Raw genomic sequence first — 22479 nt, forward strand, 5'->3', positions numbered from 1 at the left:
TAGTTTAAAAAGTTTTAAAACTAATTTTCAAAAGATGGATTTGAATATACAAATTAAGGAGTTCAATCTGTAATACTTATATTTTTGTGTTTACCTTGTGCCATATCCTTCCAGACCCCTAATTTGCTGGTCTTGCCACACAGCTCCCTATTCTCTGAGAATGTTTCTGGCTGCCCTTTCTGCCTCGAATGCTCCTCTCTTCCTTCTAGAACTTCACACATCTCTCCAGGACCAGCCCTGATGCCATCTTTGGATCCCAGACTCTCCCAATGCCCTTGCAGGAATGACTAGCTCCTTGAAGAGCACTTGGTCTGCTCCTCTTTGTGGCTTAATTTCTCTCTCATTTTATCATGTAAGGCATGACCTCAATCCCTCATCCCAGTTTCAGCTCCCGAAGGCACTAGTATGTTCTTTTGTAGAGAACAGGCATTTAATCAGTGAAAGTTTATGGAAGGAATGGATTTGTTTACCCTCAGATATCTTCTGTGATACAAGGTACCTCCCTTACGTTTTAACTAAGTAGCATGTTGACTAAGAAATCAATATCTGACTTGCTCTAGGGCAGAAATTTGCAAGATGTTTTTAGCCAATAGCAACCTTCTTTCAAATAAGATCTCATACAGAAGAGTACACCAAGAGCCATAAGAAGCTGAACTACTCTGGTTAATGGGGTGGGGGATGGAGGTAGTGGTAAGGGTAGCAGAGTGAATAGGTGTGGGGAGTACATTTCAAGAGTGGCATTTTTTCAGTTTTTGAGGTCATATATTGACATGAACAGTTGTTAGGGCTATAAGTAAAAGATGGCTAAGGAAGCAGTGAGAAAGCAAGAGGCTAGACGTTTTGAGAAGGTGATCAAAGGGTGGCACCTTTTAAAAGGGGCTGGAAGTGCTCTCTTCCAGCCCCTAATGAACAGTGTCGTTCCCATCCCCCAGTCTGCTCTCCATGATGTCAATACCTGAGTTTTACATCTGGTAAAGGGTTGCAAGGGAGAGAGAACAGTTGAGGAGCAGGTAGGGAGGAGTATACCTATGTTCTTGCCTGCAGAGGGCCAGGGATTTGGAGTCAAGGAGGCCTGGGACTGCCTGCTTTGGTCACTTACTGGCTAAGTGATCTCTCTGAGCATCAGCTTCCTCATAACAACACCTATATCAAAGAGCAACTGGAGGATTAAATGAGGTAATGCAGGCCAAGATTTAGCATAGCACTTGGCCCACAGTTAAGAGTTCAATAAGTATTAATTAATTATTATTATCTATTAGTCCCTTCTTGAATGGCTTCTAAGGGGGTTCCTTAGAAATCCTAGTGTCCTGTCGTGTTTGTTGTTATAGTCCTGTCAAGTGGATTCCAACTTCTAGTGACCCTGGTAGAGCAGAGCAGAACCCTGCCCGGTCTTTTTGTGCCATCCTCTCACCTTCCAGGGCTGTATCAGACAATGCTCCATGGCTATTCATAGAGTTTTCATGGCAGATTCTTTTGGAAGTGGGTGGACAGTTCCTTCTTAGTCTGTCTTAGTCTGGAAGCTCTGCTGAATCCTCTCCACCATGGGTGACCCTGCTGGTACTTGAAATAATGGAGGCATAGCTTTCAGCATCACAGCAACAAACAGCCACCACAGTACAACTGACCAATGGGTGGTATAGTTCCCTGAGTGAGAAATGAGCCTGGGCCATGGCAGTGAGAGTGCTGAATCTTAACCACTGGACGACCAGGGCTACACACTACTTGGTAAGTGAAGGCATTTAGGAGGCAGAGAGAGATCAGATTCACAGATAATATTTACAGTTTGGAACAACATGAACAGAAATAGCCACAACAGGAAAAGCCAGTTGAGTGGGAGGGGGCAGGATATGGGACAAATGTAGAGTTCAGTGCGGACATATTGAGCATGAGGGACATGTGGGATATTCAGGAGACATTCAACAGGATACTTGAGATCCAAGTCTGAAGTTCAGGGGGGAGGAGGTTCTAATTCCAGCAATGATGGGCAAAGTGTTTAGGGCCAAATCTTCTGCTGAAAACAACTAGACGAGCTGGGAGAAAAGTTTAAAAGATCTCTTTGAAGACATCAGAGGACTACCAAAGCTGTGAGGAATTGTGGGCCCAAGTTCTAGGAGAGGCAGGAAGCCAAGAAAAGTGAGCCTAACATTGCAGCCACGTTTCCTCCTCTTCCTTCAGATTGTTAGCTCTGAAATCAGAGGCTGAGAAGCTGAGTAGAGCTTCAGTGAACAGGGTTGGGGAGATCAAACAGTTGAGGGCCTATCAAGAAGGAGGGGTCCTGATAAATGTACCAGGCTTTTGTGGGGACCCTGTGGGCTACACACTAGGAATAAAAGTGAAAGACTAAAGCCCAGCTTTGAGTCATATAAATCCTTGGTTGATGGGCACTTGGGTGGCATCCACATCTTGGCTATAGTGAATAATGCTGCAATGTACCTAAGGGTGCATAAGTCTCTTTGAATTGTTGATTTCAAGTTCTTTGGAACTTGTAGTGAGATAGCTGGATCGTATGGCATTTCTATTTTTAATTATTTGAGAAATCTCCATACTGTTTTCCATAGTGGCTGCACCAGGTTCATTCCCACCAGCAGTGTCTGAGGGTTCCCTTTTCTCCACATCCTCTCCAACATTTGTTTTTTTTTTTCATCATGGTAATCATAGCCATTCTGACAAGTGTAAGGTGATCTCTCATTATAGTTTTGATTTGCATTTCTCTAATAATTAGTGATGTTGAACATTTTTTCATGTGCCTGTTGGCCATCTGTATATCTTCTTTTGAAAAATGTCTGTTCATGTCCTCTACCCATTTTTTGATGGGGTTGTTTGTCTTTTTGTTGTTGAGTTGTATGAATTCTTTATATATTTTGGAAATTAACCCCTTGTCAGATACATGATTTGCAAATATTTTCTCCCAGTTGGTGGGTTGTCTTTTCATTTGTTCATGGTTTCCTTTGCCTTGCAGAAGCTCTTTAGTCTGATGAGGTCCCTTTGTCTATTTTTTTAATTTACTTATTTTTTTTGTGAGGAAGATCAGCCGTGAGCTAACATCCGTGCTAATCCTCCTCTTTTTGCTGAGGAAGACGGGCTCTGAGCTAACATCTATTGCCAATCCTCCTCCTTTTTTTTTTCCCCAAAGCCCCAGTAGATAGTTGTATGTCATAGTTCCACATCCTTCTAGTTGCTGTATGTGGGATGCGGCCTCAACGTGGGAGAAGCGGTGCGTCGGTGCGCGCCTGGGATCCGAACCCCGGCCGCCAGTAGCGGAGCGCGTGCACTTAACCGCTAAGCCGCTGGCCCCTACTTGTTTATTTTTTCTTTTGCCTGAGTAGACATGGTATTCAAAAAGAGCTGTTAAGAATGATGTCAAAGAGTGTACCACCTATATTTTCTTCTAGGAGTTTTATGGTTTCAGGTCTTACATTCAAGTCTTTAATCCATTTTGAGTTAATTTTTGTGTATGGTATAAGATAATGGTCTACTTTCATTCTTTTGCATGTGGCTGTCTGGTTTTCCCAACACCATTTATTGAAGAGACTTTCCTTTCTCCACTGTATGTTCTTGGCTGCTTTGTCAAAGATTAGCTGTCCACAGGTGTGTGGTTTTATTTCTGGGCTTTCAACTTTGTTCCGTTGATTTGCGTGTGTCTGTTTTTGTGCTGGTATCATGCTGTTTTGATTACCATAGCTTTGTAGTGTTTTTTGAAGTCAGGGATTGTGATGCCTCCAGCTTTGTTCTTTTTTCTCAGGATTGTTTTGGCTATTCAGGGTCTTCTGTTGTTCCATGTAAATTTTAGGATTCTTTGTTCTATTTCCATGAAGAATGTCTTTGGGATTCTGATTGAGATTGCATTGAATCTGTAGATTGCTTTAGGTAATATGGACATTTTAATTATGTTTATTCTTCCAATCCATGAGCATGGAATATCTTTCCATTTCTTTATGTCATCTTTGATGTCTTTCAATAATGTCTGATAGTTTTCATTGTATAGGTCTTTCACTTCCTTGATTCAGTTTATTCTTAGATATTTTATTCTTTTTGTTGTGATTGTATTCTTGACTTCTCTTTCTATTAGTTTGTTATAGTGTATAGAAATGCAACTGATTTTTGTAAGTTGATTCTGAACCCTGCAACCTTGCTATGGTTGATTATTTCTAACAGCTTTCTGGTGGATTCTTTAGGGTTTTCTATATATAGAATCCTGTCATCCACAAACAGTGAGAGCTTTACTTCTTCCTTTGCAATTTGGATACCTTTTTCTTCTTTTGTTGCTTAATTGCTCTGGCCAAAATCTCCAGTACTATGTTGAATAGGAGTGGTGAGAGTGGGCACCCTTGTCTTGTTCCTGTTCTCAGAGGGATGGCTTTCAGTTTATCACTATTAAGTATGACGTTGGCTGTGGGTTTGTCATATATGGCCTTTCTTATGTTGAGGTACTTTCCTTCTATACCAATTTTATTGAGAGTTTTTATCATAAATGGATGTTGGATCTTGTCAAATGCCTTCTCTGCATCTATTGAGATGATCATGTGGTTTTTATTCCTCATTTTGTTAAGGTGGTGTATCATGTTGACTGATTCGTGGATGTTGAACCATCCCTGCATCCCTAGTATAAATCCCATTTGATCATGGTGTATGATCCTTTTAATGTATTGCTGTATTTGATTTGCCAATATTTTGTTGAGGATTTTTGCATCTATGTTCATCAGCGATATTGGCCTGTAATTTCTTTCTCTGTGTTGTCCTTGTCTGGTTTTAGTATCAGGGTAATGTTGGCCTCATAGAATGAGTTAGGAAGGGTTCTGTCTTCTTCAATTTTTTTGAATAATTTGAGATGGTTGGGTATTAAATCTTCTTTGAATGTTTAGTAGAATTCTCCAGAGAAGCCATCTGGTTTTTGTTTTGTTTTTTTGGAACTTTTGTTTTTTGGGAAGTTTCTGATTACTATTTCAATCTCTTGTGATTGGTCTATTCAGATTGCCTATTTCTTCTTGATTCAGTTTTGGGAGGTTGTATGAGTTTAAGAATTTATCCATTTCTTCTAGGTTGTCCAATTTGTTGACATATAGCTTTTCATAGTATTCTTTTATAAACCTTTGTATTTCTGTGGCATCCATTGTGATTTCTCCTCTTTCATTTCTAATTTTATTTATTTGAGCCTTCTCTCTTTTTTCCTAGTGAGTCTGGCTAAGCCTTTGTCAATTTTGTTTATCTTCTCAAAGAACCAGCTCTTAGTTTCATTGATCTTTTCTGTTGTTTTTTTAGTCTCTATTTCATTTATTTCTGCTCTAATTTTTATTATTTCCCTCGTTCTGCTGATTTTGGGCTTTGTTTTCTCTTCTTTTTCTAGTTCAGTTAGGAGTTGTTTAAGATTACTTATTGGAGATTTTTCTCCTTTGGTGAGGTAGGCATGTATTGCTGTAAGTTCCCCTCTTAGGACTGTGTTTACTGCATCCCATAAGAGTTGGTATGTTGTGTTTTCATTTTCGTTTGTCTCCAGGTATTTTTTGCTTTCTCTTTTGATTTCCTTATGGATCCAATGGTTGTTCAGTAGCATGTTGTTTAGTCTCCACGTATTTGTGAACTCCCAGCCTTTTTCTTGTAGTTGATTTCTAGTTTCATAGCATTGTGGCCGGAAAAGATGCTTAATATGATTTCAACCTTCTTAAACTTCTTGAGGCTTGCCTTGTTTCCCAACATATGGTCTTTCTTTAAGAATGTTCCATGTGCACTTGAGAAGAATGTGTATTCTGCTGGTTTTGGATAGAATGTTCTATGTATATCTTTTAAGTCCATCTGGCCTGGTATTTCATTTAAGGCCACTGTTTCCTTGTTGACTTTCTGTCTGGATGCTCTATCCATTGACGTAAGTTGGGCGTTGAGGTCCCTTACCTTTATTGTGTTGCTGTTAATTTCTCCCTTTAGGTCTTTTAATAGTTGCTTTATATACTTTGGTGCTCCTGTGGTAGGTGCATATATATTCATAAGTGTTATGCCCTCTTGGTGGACTGTCCCTTTTACCATTACATACTGCCCCTCTTTGTCTCTCCTGGTCTTTTTTATCTTGAGGTCTGCTTTGTCTGATATAAGTATGGCAACACCCGTTTTCTTTTGCTTGCCATTTGCTTGGAGTATCCTATTCCATCCCTTCACTCTGAGCCTGTGTTTGTCTTTAGAGCTGAGATGTGTTTCCTAGAGGCAGCATATTGTTGGGTCTTGTTTTTTAATCCATCCAGCCACTCTGTGTCTTTTGATTGGAGAATTCAATCCATTTACATTTAGAGTGATTATTGAAATATGGGGGCTTAGTACTGCCATTTTATCTCTTGTTTTATGGTTGTTCTAAATTTCCATTGTTTCTCTTCCCTTGTACTTCTGACTACCATTTCAATTTGGTGTTTTTTTTGTGATGGTTTTCTCAGTTTTCTCTTTATTTATTATTGGTGTCTCTGCTCTGATTTTTTGTTTTGTGGTTGCCATGAAGTTTCTATAAAAGATCTCATAGATGAGATAGTCCATTTTCTGATAGCCTCTTATCTCCATTAGCCTATATAGAGTCCATCCTTTTCCTTTTCCCCTTCTGAGTTATTGTTGTCACAAATTGTTCATTTCTGTGTTGTGAGTTTGTGACTAAATTGAAGTGTTTATAGTTATGCTTTCCTTCCCTTTGTCTTTTATGTTATAATTAAGTGTTTACTGACCTATTGTGATATAGAGCTGCAATTTTATGATTCTATCTGTCTATTTATCTCCGTGCTCAAGGTTTTGTAAACCTTTGCTTTTTAGTTTCAGATGGGAGGGCTCCTTTCAACGTTTCCTGTAAGGTAGGCCTCGTGGCAATGAACTCCCTCAGCTTTTGTTTATCTGGGAAAGCTTTTATTTCTCCATCATATCTGAAGGATAGTTTTGCTGGATAGAGTATTCTTGGCTGAAAGTTTTTGCCTTTCAGCATTTTCTTTTTTTTTTTTTTTTTTTTTTGTGAGGAGATCAGCCCTGTGCTAACATCCGCCAATCCTCCTCTTTTTTTTGCTGAGGAAGACGGCCCTGGGCTAACATCTGTGCCCATCTTCCTCCACTTTATATGGGACGCCGCCACAGCATGGCTTGCCAAGCAGTGCGTCGGTGCGCGCCCGGGATCCGAACCAGCGAACCCCGGGCCGCTGCAGCAGAGCGCGCGCACTTAACTGCTTGCGCCACCGGGCCGGCCCCTGTCTTTCAGCATTTTGAATATACATTTCTGTTCTCTCCTAGCCTGTAAGGTGTCTGCTGAGAAATCCTCTGAAAGCCTGATAGGGGTTCCACTGTAGGTTATTTTCTTCTGCCTTGCAGCCCTTAATACATTTTCTTTGTCATTGACTTTTGCCAACTTTACTGTTATATGCCTTGGAGAAGGTCTTTTTGCATCCATGTAACTAGGAATTCTATTGGTTTCATGTAATTGTAGGTTCAGTTCCTTCCCCAGGTTTGGGAAGTTCTCAGCTATTATTTCTTTGAACAAGATCTCTGCTCCTTTCTCCCTCCCTTCTCCCTCTGGAATACCTATAATCCTTATATTTCTTTTCCTAATTGAGTAGGATATTTCTTTTTTTTTATTGTGAAATTTTTGTTGTACACTATTTTTTATCAGTCACCATATAAGTGCATCCCTCCATCCCTTATGCCCACCCCCACCCCCCCAGCCCCTAGTAACCACCAAACAGTTCTATCTGTGCGTGTGTTGGTTTATCTTCCACATATGGGTGAAATAATGCCCTGTTTTTCTCTTTCTCGCTTATTTCACTTAAGATAATACCATCCAGGTCCATCCATGTTGTTTCAAATGGGACAATTTTGTCTTTCTTTATGGCTGAGTAGTATTCCACGTATATATATATACCACATCTTCTTTATCCATTCATCAGTCGAGGGATACTTGGGTTGCTTCCATGTCTTGGCTATAGTGAATAATGCTGCGATGAATGTAGGGATGCATATGCCTCTTTGGATTGTTGATTTCAGGTTAGTTGGGTAGATACCCAGTAGTGGGATAGCTGGATCATGAGGTATTTCTATTGTAATTTTTTGAGGAATCTCCGTACTGTTTTCCACAGAGGCTGCACCAGTTTGCAATCCCACCAGCAGTGGATTAGGGTTCCCATTTCTCCACAGCCTCTCCAGCATTTGTTGCTTTTTGTCTTGGTGATTATAGCCATTGTAATGGGTGTAAGGTGATATCTTAGTGTGGTTTTGATTTGCATTTCCATGATGACTAGTGATGTTGAGCATCTTTTCATGTGCCTATTGGCCATCTGTATATCTTCTTTGGAGAAGTGTCTGTTCATTTCCTCTGCCCATTTTTTGATTGGGTTGTTTGTTTTTTTGTTATTCAGTTGTGTGAGTTCTTTATATATTTTGGAGATTAATCCCTTGTCAGATATACAATTTGCAAATATTTTTGCCCAGCTGGTGGGTTCCCTATTCATTTTGATCCTGGCTTCATTTGCCTCGTAGAAGCTCTTTAATCTGATGAAGTCCCACTTGTTTATTTTTTCTTTTGTTTCCCTTGTCTGAGTACACATGGAATTCAAGAAGATCCCTTTATGGCTGATGGCGAGTAGTGTACTGCCTATATTTTCCTCCAGGAGTTTTATAGTTTCAGGTCTCACTTTCAGGTCTTTGATCCATTTTGAGTCAATTTTTGTCTGTGGAGAAAGAAGATGGTCTAGTTTCATTCTTTTGCAAGTGGCTGTCCAGTTTTCCCAGCACCATTTATCGAGGAGACTTTCCTTTCTCCACTGTATGTCCTTAGCTCCTTTGTCAAAGATTAGGTACCCATAGATATGAGGTTTCATTTGTGGACTTTCAATTCTGTTCCGTTGATCCGTGTGTCTGTTTTTGTACCAGTACCATGCTGTTTTAATTACTATCACTTTGTAGTATGTTTGGAAGTCGGGGATCGTGGTGTCTCCAGCCTTGTTCTTCTTTTTCAGGATTGCTTTAGCTATACGGGGTCTTTTGTTGCCACACATGAATTTTAGGATTCTTTGTTCTATTTCCGTGAAGAATGTCCTTGGGATTCTGATTGGGATTGCATTGAATCTGTAGATTGCTTTAGGTAGTATGGACATTTTAACTATGTTTATTCTTCCAATCCAAGTGCATGGAATATTTTTCCATTTCCTTATGTCATTGTTGATTTCGCTCCATAATGTATCATAGTTTGCACTGTATAGGTATTTCACTTACTTGGTTAAATTTACTCCTAGATATTTTATTCTTTTTGTTGCAATTGTAAATGGGATTGTCTTCTTGAGTTCTCTTTCTGTTAGTTCGTTATTGGTATATAGAAATGCAACTGATTTCTGTAAGTTGATTTTGTATCCTGCCACTTGGCTGTAGTTGTTGATTATTTCTAATAGTTTTCCAATGTATTCTTTAGGGTTTTCTGTATATAAGATCATGTCATCTGCAAACAGTGAGAGTTTCACTTCTTCATTGTCTATTTGGATTCCTTTTATTCCTTTTTCTTGCCTAATTGCTCTGGCCAGAACCTCCAGTACTGTGTTGAGTAACAGTGGTGAGAGTGGGCGCCCTTGTCTTGTTCCTGTTTTCAGGGAGATGGCTTTCAGTTTTTCCCCATTGAGTATGATGTTGGCTGTGGGTTTGTCATATATAGCCTTTATTATGTTAAGGTACTTTCCTTCTATACCCATTTTGTTGAGAGTTTTTATCATAAATGGATGTTGGATCTTGTCAGAAGCCTTCTCTGCATCTATTGAGATGATCATATGGTTTTTATTCCTCGTTTTGTTAATGTCGTGTATCACATTGATTGATTTGCAGATGTTGAACCATCCCTGTGTCCCTGGTATAAATCCCACTTGATCATGGTGTATGATCTTTTTAATGTATTGCTGTATTTGGTTTGCCAATATCTTGTTGAGGATTTTTGCATCTATGTTCATCAGGGATATTGGTCTGTAGTTTTCTTTCTTAGTATTCTCTTTGCCTGGCTTTAGTATCAAGGTGATGTCACCATTGTAGAATGTGTTGGAAAGTGTTTCATTTTCCTCTATTTTTTGGAATAGTTTCAGAAGGATAGGTATTAAGTCTTCTTTGAATGTTTGGTAAAATTCTCCAGAGAAGCCATCTGGTCCTGGACTTTTATTTTTTGGGAGGTTTTTGATTACTGTTTCAATCTCTTTACTTGTAATTGGTCTATTCACGTTCTCTATTTCTTCTTGATTCAGTTTTGGGAGGTTGCATGAGTCTGGGAATTTATCCATTTCTTCTAGATTGTCCAATTTGTTGGCATATAGTTTTTCATAGTATTCTCTTATAATCTTTTGTATTTCTGTGGTATCTGTTGTAATTTCTCCTTTTCATTTCTAATTTTATTTATTTGAACCTTCTCTCTTTTTTTCTTGGTGAGTCTGGCTAAGGCTTTGTCAATTTTGTTTATCTTCTCAAAGAACCAGCTCTTTGTTTCATTGATCCTTTCTACTGTTTTTTTAATTTCAATTTCACTTATTTATGCTTTGATTTTTATTATTTCCCTCCTTCTGCTGACTTTAGGCTTAGTTTGTTTCTCTTTTTCTAATTCTGTTAGGCATAGTTTGAGGCTGCTTATTTGGGTCTTTTCTTATTTGTTAGGGTGGCCCTGTACTGCTATGAGTTTCCCTCTCAGGATCACTTTTGCTGCATCCCATATGAGTTGGTACAGTGCATTTTCATTTTCACTTGTCTCCAGATATGCTTTGATTTCTTCTTTAATTTCATCAATGATCCATTGGTGGTTTAGTAGCATGTTGTTGAGTCTCCACAGCTTTGTCATTTTCTCAGTTTTTTCCTTCTAGTTGATTTCTAACTTCATGGCATTATGGTTGGAAAAGATGCTTGTTATGATTTCAATCTTCTTAAATTTATATAAGCATGCCTTGTTTCCCAAAATATGGTCTATTCTTGAGAATGTTCCATGCGTGCTTGAGAAGAATGTGTAATCTGCTGTGTTTGGATGGAGTGTTCTATATATATCTATTAAGTCCATCTCATCTAGATTTTCATTTAGGTCCATTGTTTCCTTATTTATTTTCTGTCTGGATGATCTGTCCATTGATGAGAGTGGGGTGTTAAGATCCCCTACTGTTATTGTGTTGTTATTAATATCTCCATTTAAGTTTGTTAATAGTTGCTTTATGTACCTTGGTTTTCCTGTATTGGGTGCATATATATTTAAAAGTGATATGTCTTCTTGGTGGAGTGTCTCTTTTATCATTATTTAATGCTCCTCTTTGTCTTTCATTACCTGTTTTATCTTGAAGTCAACTTTGTCTGATATAAGTATGGCAACACCTGCTTTCTTTTGTTTGCTATTAGCTTGGAGTATTGTCTTCCATCCTTTCACTCTGAGCCTGTGTTTGTCTTTAGAGCTGAGATGTGTTTCCTGGAGGCAGTATATTCTTGGGTCATGTTTTTTAATCCATCCCACCACTCTATGTCTTTTTTTTTTTTTTTTGTGAGGGAGATCAGCCCTGAGCTAACATCCGTGCTAATGCTCCTCTTTTTGCTGAGGAAGGCCGGCTCTGAGCTAACATCTATTGCCAATCCTCCTCCTTTTTTTCCCCCCAAAGCCCCAGTAGATAGCTGTATGTCATAGTTGCACATCCTTCTAGTTGCTGTATATGGGACGTGGCCTCAGCATGGCTGGAGAAGCGGTGCATCGGTGCGCGCCCGGGATCCGAACCCGGGCCGCCAACAACAGAGTGCGTGCACTTAATCGCTAAGCCACCGGGCTGGCCCCACTCTATGTCTTTTGATTGAAGAGTTAAGTCCATTTACTTTTAGGGTAATTATTGATATATGGGGGATTGTTGTTGTTATTTTATCACTCTTTTTCCGTTTTTTTTTTTTTTTTGCATTTCTTTTGTTTCTTGTCCCATGTGTTTCAGACTACCAATGCAGTTTGGTAGTTCTGTATGGGGGTTCTCTTAATTTTCTCTTTCTTTATCATGTGTGATTCTGTTCTGATTATTTGGTTAGTGGTTACAGTGGGTTTGTATAAAAAAATCTCATGGATGTGATAGTCCATTTTTTGATGGCCTCTTACTCCCTTAGACTAAGTCAATTCGACCCCTTTCTTCTTCCCCTTCTATGTTATTGTTGTCACATCTTATTCCTTCTTGTGTTGTGAGTTTGTGTTTAATATGATGAGGTTATATTTATGCTTGGTGCTTACCTTCCCTTGATCTTTGGTTTTATAATTAAGTGTTTGCTAATCTATTTTGATAGAGGACTGCAATTTTTTTGGTTTTGAAGACCTATTTTCCTCCTCATTCAAAACTTTGAATCCCTTGTCTCTTTTTTTCCTCAGGGATGAGGTGCTTCTTGAGCACTTCTTGTAGTGGGGGTCTTGTGGCAATGAACTCCCTTAGCTTTTAGTTTTAGCTTTTAGTTATTATTTCTCTATCATATCTGAAGGATATTTTTCCTGGATACAGTATTCTTGGCTGAAAGTTTTTGTCCTGTAGAATTTTGAATATATCGTTCCACTCTCTCCTAGCCTGTAAAGTTTCTGTCGAGAAATCAGCTGAGAGCCTGATAGGAAATCCTTTGTATGTTATTTTTTTTTGTCTAGCTGCCCTTAATATGTTTTCTTTGTCGTTGACTTTTGCCAACTTTACTACTATATGCCTTGGAGAGGGTCTTTTCCTGTTGATATATTTAGGAGATCTATTGATTTCATTCACTGGTATTTCCAGCTCCTTCCCCAGGTTTGGGAAATTCTCAGATATTATTTCTTTGAACAATTCTCTGCTCCTTTTCCCCTCTCTTCTCCCTCTGGAATACCTATAATCTTTATGTTGGATTTCCTAATTAAGTCAGATATTTCTTGGAGGGTTTCTTCATTTCTTTTTAGTTTTAGTTCTCTTTCATCCTCCATCTGCAGCATTTCTGCATTGCTGTCCTCAATATTGCTAATTCTTTCCTCCATATTGTCAGCTCTGGTGCTTAAGGCTTCCATATTTGTCTTTATCTCCTCTGTTGTGTTTTTCATCTCTAAGATTTCTGATTGTTTTTTTTTAATAGTTTCTGATTTTTTTTTATAGTTTCAATCTCTTTTGTGAAGAAACTCCTGATTTCACTGAATTGTCGGTCTGTGTTTTCTGGTATTTCATTAAGCTTTTTTATGATGGCTATTTTGAATTCTCTGTCATTAAGGTTATACATTTCTGTGCTTCCCGGGTTGAATTCTGGGTGCTTGTCATTTTCCTTTTGGTCTGGAGATTTAATATATTTTTGCATGGTGCCTGTTGGTGTTGGCTTACCTTTCCTCATAGTGAAAATATATGGTCACAGTTTCCTCTTGCTGCTGATGGGTGGGGGTCAAGGGCTGTGTATTCTGGCCTGCCTCAATCCTTGGGCACTCTTGTCAGCCCCTAGCTGTTCTGCAGTGTGGCTGAGTGGAGGCTGCTGGGGGGGGAAGCATGGAAACAGCTGGAACTGGAGTGCAGCTAGGCCAAAGCAGCTGGGGCTCGGGTGCAGGTGGGTTGAAGAAGCTGCAGCTGAAGTGCCACTGGGTCAAAGAAGTGGAACTGGAGTGCTCTGGGCCAAAGAAGGGAAAGCTGGAGCACTGCTGGGCCAAAGATGCTGGAACTGGAGTGCACTGGGCTGAAGAAGGAGGAGCTGGAGTGCCACTGGGCCAAGGAAGCTGGAACTGGAGTGTGCTGGGCCAAAGAAGCTGGAACTGGAGTGTGCTGGGCTGAAGAAGGAGTAACTGGAGTGCCACTGGGCCAAAGAAGCTGAAACTGGCGTGCGGTGGACTGAAGTTGCTGGTGCCAAGTCAGCTGGAGACTGTGCACAGGCCAAGCCTAAGCAGCTGGAGCCAGGGGAAGGGGGAGGGAGTCAAGCCGAAGGAGCTGGGGGGTGGGGCACGTTCCAACTGAGAGAGCTGGGGCCATGGCATGGTGGAGCCGGGGAAGCTGGGGCTGTGGCTTGGTCCAGCTGGAGCAGCTGGGGCTGTGGCATGGTGGGGACAAAGCTGCCGCTGCCTCTGGTGCGGGGGTGCAGGGTGCCTGGGGGCCGCTGCCTCTGGGGACAGGGCTGAGCTGAAGCACCGCTGTGCTGAAGCACCAGTCAGGTGGGCCGACTAGGGGAAGGGTGCTTACTTTCGCCTCCCCGATCTCAGAGGTTTCTTGCCTCACTGTCGCTCTCTGTTTTCCTGAGGGGCTAGCTTGTTGAAACTACCCTTGCAACAGTTCCGCTCTCTCCTTAGGGGGATCCTCTTGGGTTGTGAGGGGTCTTGGAGAGCGCCGTTTTTCATGCAGCCAGTTGCCCCTCCCCCTCCTCTGAGAGCCACATGGTCTCAGTCTGTGGGTCGCAGTCCTTAGGGAAGGAAAGGAGCTCCTCTTATCTCCTTCCACTTACTCTGGAGATTCCAGCATCTCAGTCCTCAGGTGTACGGCTGCCTGGGTGCCTCAGATGTCCCCTGTGTTGTGTGAATAGCATCTGTTGGAATATGAATGTCCTTTTTGTTGTGTCTTAGAGGAGGAGAGTTCAGTGGAGGAAGCTCACTCTGCCATGATGCTGACATCACTAGGATATTTCTTGAAGAATTTCTTCTTCTTTTTTAAAATAATAGTTCTCCTCTTCCACTGGAAGCATTTCTATATTTCTATCCTCCAAATCACTAATTCTGTCTTCTGTAATGTCCATTCTATTTTTTATGGATTCTAGATTGTTTTTTATCTCATTCATTGTGTTCTTAATCCAGAATTTCTGTTTGGTTTTTTTTTTGGAGTTTCAATCTCCTTGGTGAAGTATTCCTTCCACTGATTAATTTTATTCCTGAGCTCATTGAAGTGTCCTTCTGAGTTTTGTTATAACTTGTTGAGTTTCTTTATGAGAACTATTTTAATTCTCTGTCATTTAGATTGTAAGTTTCTGTGTGTTCAGGATTGTTTTCTGGAGACATCATTTTCCTTCTGCTCTGCAGTGTTAATGTAGTTCTTCATGGTGTTTGATGAAGTGATCCTTTGCCAGCCCATTTGTGGTAGTATCAGGTCACAGATTCCACCTGCCACCACTGGAGTGCAGGACCTGTGTTTTCTGATCCTCTCTCATCTGCTGGAAGTTGTGTGGGTAGGGCTACTCTCAGTTTTCTGGGGCTGGCTGCAGCTACCCTGCAGGTTGCACTCATGTGGGCAGGGTTTCTGTCTTGGGAGGGTGGGTCAGGCACCATAGGTGGGCACTCTGTGCTCTACAGGGGAGCAGCTGAGCTGTTGCTTGCCAGGCAGGAGTGATGCCTACCCAGGGCTGAGCTGCCACTCAGTGGGTCCCTTGGTGTGTTGTGCTCCATCAGCAGGGTGCCTTCTGAGTGGCTTGGTCCTTCTTGCCTGCACTGCATTCAGGGTGAGTGAGGGGTGCCCACACAGAGGCTGATCTGCCACTTGCTGGATCCCTCAGGCTGCTCTGGTCTCCAGGCAGGGGCATCTTCTGAGTGGGTGGAGTGCCTTCTCCTCTGTGCTGTGCTTGGAGGGAGGGGCATCCACATGGGTGCTGAGTTGCTACCACTCGGTGTAGAGCGTTCCCATGGGCAGGGCTGCCATGGCATGGGGGGTGCTCCCACATGCCAGGCTGCAACTCTGAAGACTTTGTGCAGGCTGTGCTGTTCCTGCCTCCTCTTACAGTTGTGCCATCCACTGTGTAAGGATCTGAAGACTGGCTTGCTGTTCCTGGGGAGGGGGAAGGTTGCACTCACCTAGTTCCACTGCCTCCTGGTTCTAGTCCACCCACCCTCAGATATGTAGCTATGTAGATCTCTCAGAAGTCCTGTGCTGTTGCAGGGGATCCTCTGCTGGTTAGTGAATGTCCAATTAGTTGTAACTTAAAGGAGAGAGACTAAGGGGACAACTCATTTCACCATGATCACACAATGGTCTTGAGAAGGGCATGCAGAGCCCTCAGAGGATACCAGTGAGTTCACACACCTTCCACCCTCAAGGCTGGAGGGGCTTCCCCAGGCCTGAACCTTCAGAATCAGAACCTGGATTCTAAGGTTCTCCATTGAGCAGAGGTACCAAGCACTTGCTGTGTGTAGAGACAGAGGAAAGTGGTACCACTCACTCATTAATGCACCCAAGAAAGATTTACTGGGTGTCTACAAGTCCCCCCTCTCACAAAACTTAACTTCCAGTGGGTGAGACAAAGAACAAACATGTAAACAAATAAGTGATTTTACTTCAGACCCTGACACTTGCTGACTAAGAAAACTAAGCAGGCCCAGGGGATAGAAAGGGATGTGGGGAGAGTTGCTGTTTCAGATAAGACAGTCTGGAAAGGTCCTTTTGAGGAGGTGACAAGGCAGCAGAGGCCTGAAGGATGAAAACTAGAGAGCCGTTTGAAGATGAGAAAAGAACATTCCATAGAGAGGGAAGCACAGAGACAGGCTCTGAGCACGACCACGCTCGGCATGTTCAAAGGAGGCCGTGTGGCTGGAGTGAAGGGAGCAAGAGCAGAAGGGCTGGCAGTTAGGTGGAGGGGCGGGAGCCACCAGATTGTGATGGGCCCTGCAGCCCATGGAAGCTTCAGATTTCATTCTAAGAGTGATGTAAAGTCACACCTGGGGAGTGACATGACCAGACTTACATTTATAGTTTTCATTGTATAGGTCTTTCACCTCCTTGGTAAGATTTATTCCTAGATATTTTATTCTTTTTGATGCAATTGTAAATGGTATTTTCTTTTTGAGCTCTCTTTCTGTTAGTTCATTATTAGCATACAGAAATGCAACTGATTTTTGTAGATTGATTTTGTACCCTGAGACTTTGCTGTAGTTATTGATTATTTCTAATAGTTTTCCAATGGATTCTTTAGGGTTTTCTGTATATAAAATCATGTCATCTGCAAATAGTGAGAGTCTCACATAGTCATTGCCTATTTGGATTCTCTTTATTCCCTTTTCTTGCCTAATTGCTCTGGCCAAAACCTCCAGTACTATGTTGAATAAAAGCAGTGAGAGTGGGCAGGCTTGTCTCATTCCTGTTCTCAGAGGAATGGCTTTCAGCCTTCCGCTGTTGAGTATGATGTTGGCTGTGGGTTTGTCATAAATAGCCTTTATTATGTTGAGGTACTTTCCTTCTATACCCATTTTGTTGAGAGTTTTTATCATAAATGGATGTTGTTTCTTGTCAAATGCCTTCTCTGCATCTATTGAGATGACCATGTGGTTTTTATTCTTTGTTTTCTTGATGTGTTGTATCATGTTGATTGATTTGTGGATGTTGAACCATCCCTGTGTCCCTGGTATAAATCCCACTTGATCATGGTGTATGATCTTTTTAATGTATTGCTGTATTCGGTTTGCCAATATTTTGTTGAGGATTTTTGCATCTATGTTCATCAGTGATATTGGCCTGTAATTTTCCTTCTTTGTATTGTCTTTGTCTGGCTTTGGTATCAGGGTGATATTGGCCTCATAGAATGAGTTAGGAAGTGTTCTATCTTCCTTTATTTTTTGGAATAGTTTGAGAAGGATGGCTATTAAATCTTCTTTGAATGTTTGGTAAAATTCACTGGAGAAGCCACCTGGTCCTGAACTTTTATTTTTTGGGAGGTTTTTTGATTACTGTTTCAATCTCTTTACTTGTGATTGGTCTATTCAGATTCTCCATTTCTTCTTGGTTCAGTTTTGGGAGGTTGTATGAGTCTAAGAATTTACCCATTTCTTCTAGATTGTCCAATTTGCTGGCATATAATTTCTCATAGTATTCTCTTATAATCCTTTGTATTTCCATTTTATCCTTTGTAATTTCGCCTCTTTCATTTCTAATTTTATTTATTTGAGCCTTTTCTCTTTTTTTCTTAGTGAGTCTGGGTAAGGGTTTGTCAATTTTGCTTATCTTCTCAAAGAATCAACTCTTTGTTTTGTTAATCCTTTCTACTGTTTTTTTTGGTCTCAATTTCATATATTTCTGCTCTGATTTTTATTGTTTCTCTCCTTCTGCTGACTTTGGGCTTTGTTTGTTCTTCTTTTTCTAGTTCTGTTAGGTGTAATTTAAGGTTGCTTATTTGGTCTTTTTCTTGTTTGTTAAGATGGGCTTGTACCATTATGAGTTTCCCTCTCAGGACCGCTTTTGCTGCATCCCATATGATTTGGTATAGCATATTTTCTTTTTTTTTCTTTTTGTGAAGAAGATCAGCCCTGAGCTAACATCCATGCTAATCCTCCTCTTTTTGCTGAGGAAGACCAGCTCTGAGCTAACATCTATTGCCAATCCTCCTCCTTTTTTTCCCCAAAGCCCCAGTAGATAGTTGTATGTCATAGTCGCACATCCTTCTAGTTGCTGTATGTGGGATGTGGTCTCAATATGGCTGGAGAAGCAGTGCATCGGTGCATGCCCGGGATCCGAACCTGGGCTGCCAGTAGCGGAGCGCACGCACTTAACCGCTAAGCCACGGGGCAGGCCCTGGTATGGCATATTTTAATTTTCGTTTGTTTCCAGATATTTTTTGATTTCTCCTTTAATTTCACCAATGATCCATTGGTTGTTCAGTAGCATGTTGTTTAATCTCCACATTTTTGTCACATTCCCAGTTTTTTTCTCGTGGTCGATTTCCAGTTTCATAGCATTATGGTTTGAAAAGATGCTTGTTATGATTTCAATCTTCTTAAATTTATTGAGGCTTGCTTTGTTTCCCAACATATGGTCTATCCTTGAGAATGTTCCATGCACACTTGAGAAGAATGTGTAGTCAGCTGTTTTTGGATGGAGTGCTCTGTATATGTCTACTGGGTCCATCTTATCCAGTTTTTCATTTAAGTCCACTGTTTCTTTATTGACTTTTTGTCTGGATGATCTATCCATTGGTGTAAGTGGGGTATTAAGATCCCCTACTATTGTTGTTAATGTCTCCTTTTAGGTTTGTTAATAGTTGCTTTATGTACTTTCATACTCCTATGTTAGGTGCATATATATTTATAATTTATATGTCTGCTTGGTGGAGTGTTCCTTTTATCATTATATATTGCCCTTCTTTGTCTCTCTTAACCTGTTTTATCTTGAAGTCTACTTTGTCTGATATGAGTATGGCAATACCTGCTTTCTCTTGTTTGCCATTAGCTTGGAGTATTGTCTTCCATCCTTTCACTCTGAGCCTGTGCTTGTCTTTAGAGTTGAGATCTGTTTCCTGGAGGCAGCATATTGTTGGGTCTTGCTTTTTAATCCGTCCTGCCATTCTGTATCTTTTAATTGGAGAATTCAATCCATTTACATTTAGGGTAATTATTGATATATGAGGGCTTAATGTTGCTGTTTTGTCACTTATTTTCTGGTTCTTTTGCATTTCTTTTGTTTCTTGTCCCATTTGTTTCGGATTGCCAATTCAGTTTGGTTGTTCTGTCTTATGACTCTTCTAGTTTTCTCTTTGTTTATCATATGTGATTTTGTTTTTATTATTTGTTTAGTGGTTACCTTGAGGTTTGTATAAAAAATCTTGTGTATGAGATAGTCCATTATCTGATGGCCTCTTATTTCCTTATACTAAGTCAATTCAATCTCTTTCCTCTTCCCCTTCTAAGTCGTTCTTGTTATACCTTATTCTATCTTGTCTTGTGGGTGTGTGTTTACAGTGATGAGCTTATATTTATTTTTGGTGATTTCCTTCCTTTGATCTTTGATTTTGGTATTTAAGTGGTTGCTAACCTATTCCGATAAAGATCTACTATTTTTCTGATTTTGTCTACCTATGTTTCTCCTTGCTCCAAGCTTTTTATCCCCTTTCTCTTCTTTTTTTCAGGCCTGAGGGCCTTCTTGAGTATTTCTTGTAGTGGGGGTCTCGTGGCCATGAACTCCCTTAGCTTTTGTTTATCTGGGAAAGTTACTATTTCTCCATCATGTTTGAAGGATATTTTTGCTGGATAGAGTATTGTTGGCCGAAAGTTTTTGTCTTTCAGTATTTTGAATATATCATTCCAGTCTCTCCTAGCCTGTAAAGTTTCTGTCGAGAAATCCACTGAGAGCCTGATGGGAGTTCCTTTGTACGTTATTTTTTGTTTTGTCTAGCTGCCCTTAATATTGTTTCTTTGTCATTGACTTTAGCCAGTCTTACCACTATATGTCGTGGAGTGGGCCTTTGCCAGTTGACGTATTTAGGTGACGTATTGGCTTCACTTACTGGTATTGCCTGCTCCTTCCTCAGATTTGGGAAGTTCTCAGCTATTATTTCCTTGAATAGGCTCTCTGTTCCTCTTTCCCTCTCTTCTCCCTCAGGAATATCTATAATTCTTATGTTACATTTCCTAATAGAGTCAGATATTTCTTGGAGACTTTCTTCATTTCTTTTTAGTCTTATTTCTCTCTCCTCTTCCATCTGGAGCATGTCTGTGTTCCTATCCTCTATAATGCTAATTCTTTCCTCCATATTGTCAGCTCTGTTCTTTAAAGATTCCAGATTCTCCTTAATCTCCTCCATTGTGTTCTTCATCTCCATCAGTACTGATTGGTTTTTCTTTATGATTTCAATCTCTTGTGTGAAGAAACTCCTAATCTCATTGAATTGTTTGTCTGTGTTGTCTCGTATTTCATTGAGTTTTTTTATGATAGCTATTTTGAAATCTCTGTTGTTTAGGTTATGGATTTCTATGCCTTCAGAGTTGGTTTCTGGGTGCTTGTCATTTTCATTCTGGTCTGGTGATTCCATGTACCTTTGCATTGTGGTTCTTGTATTCGCTTTGTTTTTCCTCATCCTGGAAATATCTGGTTGCAATTTCCACCTGTCGCCACAGTGTGGGGGTTAAGGGCTGTGTAATCTGAGCCCCCTGTGCTCTGCCCCGGCTGCTCGCTGCGGCCGGCAGCTCAGTCTGGTCTAGCCAGCTGAGCTTCAGTGTCAGGCACATGACGAGGGGGGCAGGGCTCTCTCTTTTGCCCACTGGGTCTCTGGCGTGGGGGGCTTCTTGCTCACCCCTTGTTTTTTTTAAATAACTTTATTTATTTATTTTTTCCCCCAAAGCCCCAGTAGATAGTTATATGTCATAGCTGCACATCCTTCTAGTTGCTGTATGTGGGACGCAGCCTTAGCATGGCTGGAGAAGCGGTGCATCGGTGCGCGCTGGGGATCCGAACCTGGGGCACCAGCAGCGGAGTGTGCGCACTTAACCGCTAAGCCACGGGGCCAGCCCAGGCTCACCCCTCATTATCCGCTCTCCTGGGGTGCTCAGATGTTGATGGCACCCCTGCAGCAGTGCTGAGTACTCTGTGTGGGAGTTTCCCACTGGCTGAGAGAGCCTGAAGAGCTACATTTTCCCCGCAGAGGGCCGCCCCTCCCCCCTCTCTGGGAGCTGTGTGGACCCAGATCGCTGATCTGATGGGGAGGGAGAGGATTTCTCCTTACCTCTCCCCACTTCCTCTGGGGGCCCCAGCATGTCCCCTCTCAGATGTGCGGCAGTGTGGATCTTTCTGATCTTCCTTTTTGCCCTCTAGGAGTCCATTGTTGGTCTGTGACTGTTCCTTTTGTTGTATCTTATTGGGGGAAGAGTTTACAGGAAAGCTCACTCTGCCATCACGCTCTCTTATCCAGACTTACATTTTTAAAAGACCAGAAGGCAGCTGTGTGGAGAATCAACTGGAAAGGGGAAGACTTTAAGCAGTTAGACCAGTCACGAAAGCTTTTGCTGTCCAAGTGGATGACGGTGGCTTGGATTTGGGTGACAGTAGCAGATGGTAAAAGTTGTTGGGATGCTGGATATATTTTGAAGGAAGAACCCACAGGATTTGCTAATGGATTGGATCTTGGGAGTGAGAAGAAGAGTCAAGGATAACTCTAAGGTTTTTGAGTTGAGCAACTGGGTGAATGGTGATGCCATCAACTGAGATGGTTGTATCTAGGGGTGGGGGTGGGAAGGGGTCTGGACTCAAGAATTCTATTTGGGCCTTGTTAATTTTGCAATGGTAAGTAGGTGGCTAGATATACGATTCTGGAACTCTGGAGATAGATTGAGACTGGAGATAGACCGGGGAGTCATCCATGTAGAGGTGGCATTTGAGCTCCAGGACTAGATGAGATGAAAAGGAAGAGAGTAGAGATGGAAAAGAGGTTTGTGCACTGAATGCTGGACATGCCACCTTGATGTGGTCAGGAAGAGAAGAAGGGGCTGAGAAGGCAAAAGGACAGCCACATGGTGACTGGGAAGCCTGGGGAGGAAGTGCTTCAAGGAGTGCATCAAAAGCTGTAGTAGATTAAAGGCGAGATGAGAACTGAGAAGTAACACCTGGCTAAGAAATGTGGAGACTGTGCTGACCCTTCGGTGAGGCGCTAGGCTGCTGCCTCACTGATGTGGACTGAGGAGAAAATGAAAGGCGAGGAAGTGAGTGAAGAGTGTGAGAGAACCCCGGCAGGAAAAATCTCTGCTGGGATTTCTTAAGAGACGTCTTAATGAAGATACTGTTTACTGAGGTGCGTGGAGTGAGGGTTCTAAAGGGGAAGTTGAAGCTCCTGGGAAACAGAATAGCG

General features: G+C 41.4%; 1 protein-coding gene across 1 annotated transcript in view; it reads right to left on the reverse strand.

The window, feature by feature from the left end:
- The window catches only part of LOC131393769 (reversion-inducing cysteine-rich protein with Kazal motifs-like), an 86050-nt gene that overhangs the window by 14438 nt on the left and 49133 nt on the right, over positions 1-22479 (reverse strand). The window lies entirely within an intron of this gene.

Source organism: Diceros bicornis, chromosome 28 (assembly GCF_020826845.1).
Source record: "Diceros bicornis minor isolate mBicDic1 chromosome 28, mDicBic1.mat.cur, whole genome shotgun sequence".
Taxonomy (NCBI): Eukaryota; Metazoa; Chordata; class Mammalia; order Perissodactyla; family Rhinocerotidae; genus Diceros; species Diceros bicornis.